Genomic DNA, 9393 nt, shown 5'->3' with positions numbered 1-9393 from the left:
ACACACACTTTCAGCAGATGGCTAATATACCTCCCTCCTGAATTACTGCTGATCTACTGAAGCTGCTTGCAAGAAGGTATCATTACTGTCGCTCTGCTCAAGCTCTGTTCACAGTGCACTCATTATCTTTAAAGAGTTTACCAGGTTATTATTCAGCGCGGAGTTATTCCGGCTGTTCAAACTCATACCGAACTCACAGCTTTAACGTATTGTAGCTAATGACTGCTCTATACACCAGTGTTATTCATTAAAGTCAATTGGTTCATTATGACATCTTTAAAAACAAGAAGACGTTTAAGAAAAACATATTAATTGAATTTTAATGGAAGGCTACGGGAAAACAAGCACATCTTCTGTGTCCGAAATGGCTCCCTATTCAGTATTCCCTACATTACACACTATATAGTGCACAGGTATAGGGAACTGAATTCAGGAGGGCAAAAACACACGTTGGTAGGTGGATTGGCGACTCAAAAGTGTCCGTAGGTGTGAATGTGTGAGTGTGTGTGTTGCCCTGTGAAGGACTGGCGCCCCCTCCAGGGTGTGTTCCCACCTTACGCCCAATGATTCCAGGTAGGCTCTGGACCCACCGCGACCCTGAACTGGATAAGGGTTACAGACAATGAATTCAGGAGGGTAGTAAATGATTTTGGACACTACTCTATGCAAGTGTTTTTTTTGTTTTTTTTTACCAAACAATGCAGTGAATTATGGGTATCCACAATACACTATTGTACACGGGCTGTACACTACTTTTATTCGGTGCAGTGTTGAGTCCACTGAATATTGTCCAAAATGGTGTCCACCAAACTGTCAACTTGATGTCCACTCTGTAAGACACTCCTCCCTCATTGGCCTACCATGTGTTTAGCCAGAGACAGTAGCTCATCTGTTGCTGCAGAGTTTGTGTCGGTCGTCCTCTAGTCCTTAATTCGTGGACGTAGGACGGCGCCCACAAGACGCCGTCGGCTGGATGTTTTTGGTCGGTGGACTATTCTCACTCCAGTAGTGACACTGAGAGCTTTAAAAACTCCAGTAAACACTGCTGTGTCTGATCCACTCTACACCAGTACAACACACACTAACACGCCACCACCACGTCAGTGTCACTGCAGCGCTGAGAATGATCCACCACCACATCACACCTGCTCTGTGGGGGTCCTGAACATTGAGAAACACTGAACAACAGTTGGTCTATAGTCTGTAACTGTAGAAGTACAATGTGCCCCTGTGAGGCCAGTGGAGCGAATAAAACACTGCGACATCCCTTCGTTGTGTTTCTTTGTTTGTTTCCAGACGGCGAATGTGATAAAACCCTGAAAATGTCACCTTTGTCTCCAAAGAGAAAATCAATCCTGGTTCACCCTCAGAACTCCGCCTAATTTCATTTGACTGAGCCCAGCTCACCGTCTGACGGCAGAGTGTTTAGAGACAGAGCGGGCCATTTTCTCCGGAGCACACGCGAGAATGATTGACCCCGCTGGTGATTTTACTGCGAGCGTCCAAAGAGAAGTCAATAGTTTCAGGACAGTGATGAAGGCCGATTGCTTTAACCAACGATGTTATGATTGCTCTTCTCATGACCTGATAGAGGGGTATTGATTTCGCAGTGACATGTTTGTGCGCAGAGAGAGCACACAGTTGTAAAGGGATACACTCAACTCCTTTAAATCATCAATGAAGCCAGTAATAAACCCAGTCATAAACCCACACCTGGCTCTAAAACTATACCTCACTGTGTCTTGGTACAATATAAGTTTGAAAATACAGGTAAAATACAGGTTGTACATAATCAACAACATCAAATGCACTGCCGGCTATAAACACACACCTGTACACAGTACCTCAGGCCAAAAACATGAGCTATTCCCTGAACAGAAACAGCATTGGTTCTGATTAACCCCTAATGTTCCCTGAGTTTGAAAAGCAGAGAAGTTGTTAAAAGCAGAGAAGGTCTGCCCTCTAGTGGGCAAAGCGAGAACGCCACCTTCATATGAGAAATACACCTTTGGAAAAACTACACATTACATCTACTGGAGATTTTATGATATCCCTTTCTAAACCCACAGGCATTAATATGGAGTTTGACCACACTTTGCAGCACTAACAGCAGGTTTGAAACACTGCAGTTATTGAGTCAGCAGGACTTTGGTGACTTTTATGCATCGAGCGTCTTGGCACTCTTTTCCTTTACATGGTCTGCCACTTTGTAGTCGAGTGGCTGTGGTTCCCACATGCTTACGCTTTCCGATAACACCACTCAAACCTGATCATGGAGGATCTAGAGGGGAAGCTATTTCACAAACTGACTTGTTGCAGCGGTGGCACACTACTACAGTGCCATGATCTAACTCTTTAGCTCTTTAGAACGACTCATTGTTAAGGCAAACTTCATAAACAGGTGCTTGATTTTGGACTGAATACAACACCTGAGTTCTGTGATTGATTTCCACTGAAGCCAATGTATTGGTCACAGATACACCTTAATATAGGGAAGGTCCTGAAACACCGTTATCATATTAATACATAAAATGAAAGGGGATGCTCTGGAACAGCTGCACATGAGCTTAAGGTCAAAAGACTCAATGGTAAGTGTTGGCTGTAAAGGTATAAAGCCCTGCAGCAATGAACAATATAAAACATCTTTACCTGACCTCTGTAAAGTTTACGTCACCAAATCCTCATAAAAAATATTCCTTCATTCCTTCTACTGTAATCCCTCCTCAGAAGAGTGGAGGGAACAAACTCATGAACCGTTCTCAGGGTTAGGGCCCACTGTGGACCTGTGTCTCTGCTCCGACTGATACACTCTGTAGCTGAGTAAGACAGGTGATCAGTAAGACAGGAGTTTAGTTAGACAGGTGATCAGTAATAAGACAACACTTCAGAAACTGCAGCCTATAGAGAGCACTTTGTTGTAGTGCACAATGTTGTCCACTAGATGGCAGACACAGACTACAATAGTGCATTGTAAAGTCTCAGTTACATTTCTTTCATCCACATTTTAGTGCCATTAGGAGAACGTCACCCACTGCAACAAAACTGTAGCTCACACCACTCTTTTATACCACCTCTGTTATGATTTACATGATGGGGTTAGGGTTGGTTATTCCAGGTAAACACACACACACACACACATTACTCATGCAACATAACATCAACACTAGCACTGCACACAAGGTGGAGCTGATTAAATATTAAAGGGGAGCACAAGGGAAATGGCGGAGACAGATCGAGAGAGAGCATGTGTGTGTGTGTGTGTGTGTGTGTGTGTGTGTGTGTGAGAGAGAGAGAGAGAGAGAGAGAGAGAGAGAGAGAGAAGGGAAAGGAAGAGAAACGTGGGAAAACTGATACAGTCAAAAAAATGAAGGAATGAAGTGGGTGGAGCTGCCCTGATTCTCCTATTTTATTCTCAACTGAAATACCGCCCCCCCTCTCTCTCTCTCTTTTCTCTCTTATACACACACACACACACACACACACACACTGCCTGCTCTGTTTACTGGGACAAGACCAGAGAGACCTCCAGCTCATCACATCAGTCAATACAAACCTTCAGAGAACCCTTTAAAGACGTTCTGAACTTCACTGGAAGAGCTTCTGAACCAATCACGATCCTTTGTATTGTCCCATAGCACCAAGGAATAGAGGAAGATAGTTTCACCTGTACAACCTTAGGACATTAGGAAGTCGCCTCCACCGCGACCAGTGTGCAGCTTCCAACTGGATGATGCGAGAGCAGCTGATCCACGCCAGTGTTATTTATGACCTACACTGTGCACTACGTAGTGTGGAGGGAGATATTTGACATTAAGTCTTTAAAACAAAGACAGACACTGTTACAGTTGCAGCTTGGTATGATGTGCATTGTCATAGCAACAGTTCATCACGCCCTGTCACTAAGAAACTGTATGGTACGTGGCTCTAATAATTTGTGAACTACTCTTCTGAACCTCATACCTACGGCTAGTACGTAGTAATCACTGTGTGATCTTAGAGTGAAGCACACAACTGGAACATAGTCACTGTATGTACCCTGTTGCACCAGCAGGTGGAGGTAAAACATCAGGAATGGGAGCTTGTTCCTCTGCTCAAGGGCCCAGGAGACTCTGCAGTGTGGAGCAGGGTGCGCGGGGTTGCCTGGGAAATCCCTGCAAAAACACGCTCAAAAATACAGACTCCAGCAAAAGCAATGCACTCCAACCACCGCTGCTAAAAATAATACAAACACAGAGCAGACTGCGGCAAGAACTGCAGCTGTATGCGCGCACACACACACACACACACACACACACACACACACACACACACACACACACACACACACAGAGAGACAGCTGTGTTTCTCTAGCATCTGAGGAGAGTGCTGTGCAGAGAAACATTAAAACCAATGCAAATATCCGTACCGTCCTGTCACTCTCTTCATTATTAATCAGGAGGGTGTTCCTCTTTCGCTGCAGCAACAGTCTCCTTTTCTGAGAAGGCTTTTACACCAGACACTGGAACATTTCTGTGAGGATTTAATGGTATAAACATTACCGGTGTCAAGTGGCACGATATGTTCTGAATCTCAAATCATATCCACGCTCCACGTCTCAGTTCTGGGGTTCTTAGACCCGGCTCTTGGTCGGCAACAATCTGCAGTGTCACGTTCAATAGGAACTGTGTGCATCATGAGCAGAGGGGTCGACTAACTTTGGGATGTCTCAGGAATAATTAAACCCACCGTGAATGTGGGTGTGGGGGTCTGTTTCTATATTTCAGCGTCTCGTCGTGATGATGTGTGTGCTGTTGTATATTCTCTGAAACAAATGATACAGATCAGAATCCTAATGTGCTCCCCTCGTCTCTGCGCAGAGTGTTCAGCAGCACATTTCTGAGTCTGATCACATCTAGAGACCACTGCAGTGGATCAGGCTTCAATCAGTGAAGCACTGCAGTTGGAAGGACAGGCTTCAGCAGAATTTCTCATACACTGTCAGGCAAAAAAAAAGTGTTGTTCACTGAAGGTACAGACTGTAAATGTCCAGGTGTGTATCTTAAAAGTCCACTACATTCACTACTGAAAGGAAAGAAAGTAGAAGTTTTGTGAACTGAAAAAACAGGATAACAATCTGCCACTGAAACAGCATTAATGCAATCAACATTAAAGGGGGATTCATTCATTCATTATCTGTAACCCTTATCCAGTTCAGGGTCGCGGTGGGTCCAGAGCCTACCTGGAATCATTGGGCGCAAGGCGGGAATACACCCTGGAGGGGGCGCCAGTCCTTCACAGGGCAACACACACACACAGACACAGAGAGAACACACCACACTCCTCACAGACAGTCACCCGGAGGAAATCCACGCAGACACAGAGAGAACACACCACACTCCTCACAGACAGTCATCCGGAGGAAACCCACGCAGACACAGAGAGAACACACCACACTCCTCACAGACAGTCACCCGGAGGAAACCCACGCAGACACAGAGAGAACACACCACACGCCTCACAGACAGTCATCCGGAGGAAACCCACGCAGACACAGAGAGAACACACCACACTCCTCACAGACAGTCACCCGGAGGAAACCCACGCAGACACAGAGAGAACACACCACACTCCTCACAGACAGTCACCCGGAGGAAACCCACACAGACACAGAGAGAACACACCACACTCCTCACAGACAGTCACCCGGAGGAAACCCACACAGACACAGAGAGAACACACCACACTCCTCACAGACAGTCACCCGGAGGAAACCCACACAGACACAGAGAGAACACACCACACTCCTCACAGACAGTCACCCGGAGGAAACCCACGCAGACACAGAGAGAACACACCACACGCCTCACAGACAGTCATCCGGAGGAAACCCACGCAGACACAGAGAGAACACACCACACTCCTCACAGACAGTCACCCGGAGGAAACCCACGCAGACACAGAGAGAACACACCACACTCCTCACAGACAGTCACCCGGAGGAAACCCACACAGACACAGAGAGAACACACCACACTCCTCACAGACAGTCACCCGGAGGAAACCCACACAGACACAGAGAGAACACACCACACTCCTCACAGACAGTCACCCGGAGGAAACCCACGCAGACACAGAGAGAACACACCACACTCCTCACAGACAGTCACCCGGAGGAAACCCACGCAGACACAGAGAGAACACACCACACTCCTCACAGACAGTCACCCGGAGGAAACCCACACAGACACAGAGAGAACACACCACACACCTCACAGACAGTCACCCGGAGGAAACCCACACAGACAGAGAGAGAACACACCACACTCCTCACAGACAGTCACCCGGAGCGGGAATCGAACCCACAACCTCCAGGGGAGATATGAAAAACAAATCACATTATTATTGTGCATTAATATGGGGATCTGGAGCCTACCAACCCACAGACTGTGAAACAAGACCATGATTTGATTAAGATTTGTGCTTTGTCTCACGTCTTCACATTACGCTGTTAAAGATACGTGCTACAAGAGGTTCTATGAGCGATGCCATAGACGAACCACTTTTGTTAACACTTTTAAATGGGTAAAGAATGTCAAGACTGAGGGATGACTTTTAAATCTTTACAATGTTGTTCACAGTCACGCATCCTTTAAACAAATACGGTTCTTTATGGAACCGAACACGAGATCGCTCAAAAAATCCTTTGTAGCACCTTCATTTTTAAAAGTGTATTGAGTAAAAACAGAAAAATGAGAACAGAGTAGAGAGAGAAGAAAGCTTAAATGACTACAAATCCAGCGTTTCTGCTCCTCGCTCCTCACTGCTGGGTGCCTTCCGTCTGGTTTATGTAGAGGCTCGTTCTCAACAGGGTAAGAATATTGCTGTGTTGTTTGATACATGTGGTATTTGGACCAAAACAGGTCACAGATGATTCATTAAGACCCAGAACACGGTTCCTTTTGTAGAAAAAGGGTGTATAATATCATTCATTATCTGTAACCCTTGTCCAGTTCAGGGTCGCGGTGGGTCCAGAGCCTAGCTGGAATCATTGGGCGCAAGGCGGGAATACACCCTGGAGGGGGCACCAGTCCTTCACAGGGCAACACACAAACTCACACATTCACTCACACCTACGGACACCTACCAACGTGTTTTTGGACTGTGGGAGGAAACCCACGCAGACACAGGGAGAACACACAATATGATTAAAAATCTACAATCTGCTGAAAGCCTTAATGTAGATGTAAGATATTTTCACTGCACGGCATCTACAATACTCGACTCTACTTGGCTCTACTCATGTTTGGTACCTGGTGCACTTGCCACTACTGCTACTCCAACACCACATAAATGTAGCCGGAGAGGTCTCTAATTGGAAACCACAACAACAGAGGCACTAACGTTAAACTTAACTGTTTACTCGTGGTGTAATTGCTCGGTCCAGCTCTCGTTGGAATCTTGCATCGAAAAATAAATTGAAGGGACATTTGCAGTGCTTCGACCTGCTGTGAGATTAAAAACAAACGTGATCGCTACTGTGGCTTGGAGATTCCACAGACAGCAAGTTAGTGCAGGAAGTCTGCGTCCTCTGGACAATCAGCGCTCTGCAAAATTTACACGCCATGGTTTAGTCCCAGTTCGACTCGGTTCCAGGTACCAGAGTTGCCTAATGAAAAAGCAAAAACAGCAGAGTCAGAAACTTGGTCCACTAGAACCTGTAGAACCTCAAGCAGACCTGCTTTATCTCTCCCCTCAGGTGAACTCCATGTCCCGTCACGCCTGGAACCGACTGGGCTTACAGTATAAACAGAATAAACTTTTCTGTCCCCATGTAACCTACACACTGCAGCAGACACCATACGCTTCCTCTACCATCTCAACTGTGGAACACAATACACCACACAACATTTACACTCTGCTGCGAAGCTTCCCTCGCCCACTCAGGATCTCATCACACAAGCGGAGTTTCATAACAGAGATGAGAATATTCCCCTCGAATGCAGCGGTGTCGGAATAAAGCGCGCATCTCCGAGGTAAACTTCCCCACAATCACAAGCTCCTTATGGCGGTTAGTATATTAAACAGAGCTGTGTACAGTAAAGCAGCTCCCACTGGAAAACACTTGGCCTCTTATTAACACGGCAAACTGAGCATTATAGTAAATAGTGCGAATGAAATCCCGTCTCCGCGGCACTTTTCCAGCTCTCTGATTCATAACGCAATTCTCTGCTTTCCTATACGCAGCGCTGCTAGGAATACATCAACAGACTCCGGAGGATACGCCACCGAGCTCTTGATTGGTGATTCTGTTAATCTAGGCGCATTATCTGGCCTCTTTAATAGCGAGCACTGATATTATAATCTCATTTCCTCCATTACGGTTATAGGCCAACATTAGCAAGTCCGCCCACAAACGTTATGATTGGGTCTGAATTTATTCTCTCAGTGCGTTAAACACAGGTGGGTTTCTTCCTAAACATTTCCACTCGGGTCAGCTGCATGTACCAATTACCGGAGCTCTTAACCTGGACCAGAGAGCAGTAAAACACACAGCTCAAACCGCTGCAGGGAAGTGAGCCACAGGACTCTAACTCGAGCCTAGCAGATGTGCTCAGTCACTCTCAGGCTCCCAAACACCTGGACAAACAGTGCTATTTATGTCCCGACAATATTCTCCTATTCTACAGCGGTGTCTCTGCAGTGTGCCGTGTTTGTGCTACATTTTGTGTCGCACTGATTTCAGACGTAATGCGGCTTTAATAGTCTCTCTTCAGTCAAAGAGAAAGGAGTCTGGTCTCCTATGAGCGGCAATAAAAGCTCAGTGAGCAGACGTACCGAGACGGACCAGAGTGGAATAGAGCGATGAGAAAAAGGAATGAAGGGAAAGGGGGGAAGAACAGAGGAAGAGGGGAAATGTAGGAAGAGAAAGAGAAGGGGTAGGGGATGAGATGAAGACCTAATAATGATTGTATCCTTGAAATATTAATAATATATATTAATATTAGGTTGAAGCTTGAATACAGTGTAATTTTCTACACTAAGAAAGAGGAAGTAGAGGAAGACGTTCCCCCGTTTGTTTAAAGACCTGCTCCTAATGTCTTCTGAAAGGAGTCCATTATCAGAGACTCAGCCGGAGAAACTGGAGCAGAACAGATGCGATGGAGAGACGATCAACTTCTGCCTCTCTGCCTCATGCAGACCCCTTCTTTACCGTCCCCCGGACATGGACTCTGCTTCCTAAAATATCTTCTGATGACGTTACAGTGATAGACTTTGATTGTGTTTCACGGACGTTATTAGACAACGACACAAAGTGTCACCAATGAAAAACACAAGAGCACCCCCTTGTGGCGCAGTGCTTAAACATGAGTGAGTACGAGAGGAGTATGTTCTTCGCACCCAAGCTAAGCTCA

Source organism: Hoplias malabaricus, chromosome 13 (assembly GCF_029633855.1).
Source record: "Hoplias malabaricus isolate fHopMal1 chromosome 13, fHopMal1.hap1, whole genome shotgun sequence".
Taxonomy (NCBI): domain Eukaryota; kingdom Metazoa; phylum Chordata; class Actinopteri; order Characiformes; family Erythrinidae; genus Hoplias; species Hoplias malabaricus.
This window is presented reverse-complemented; position numbering follows the sequence as displayed.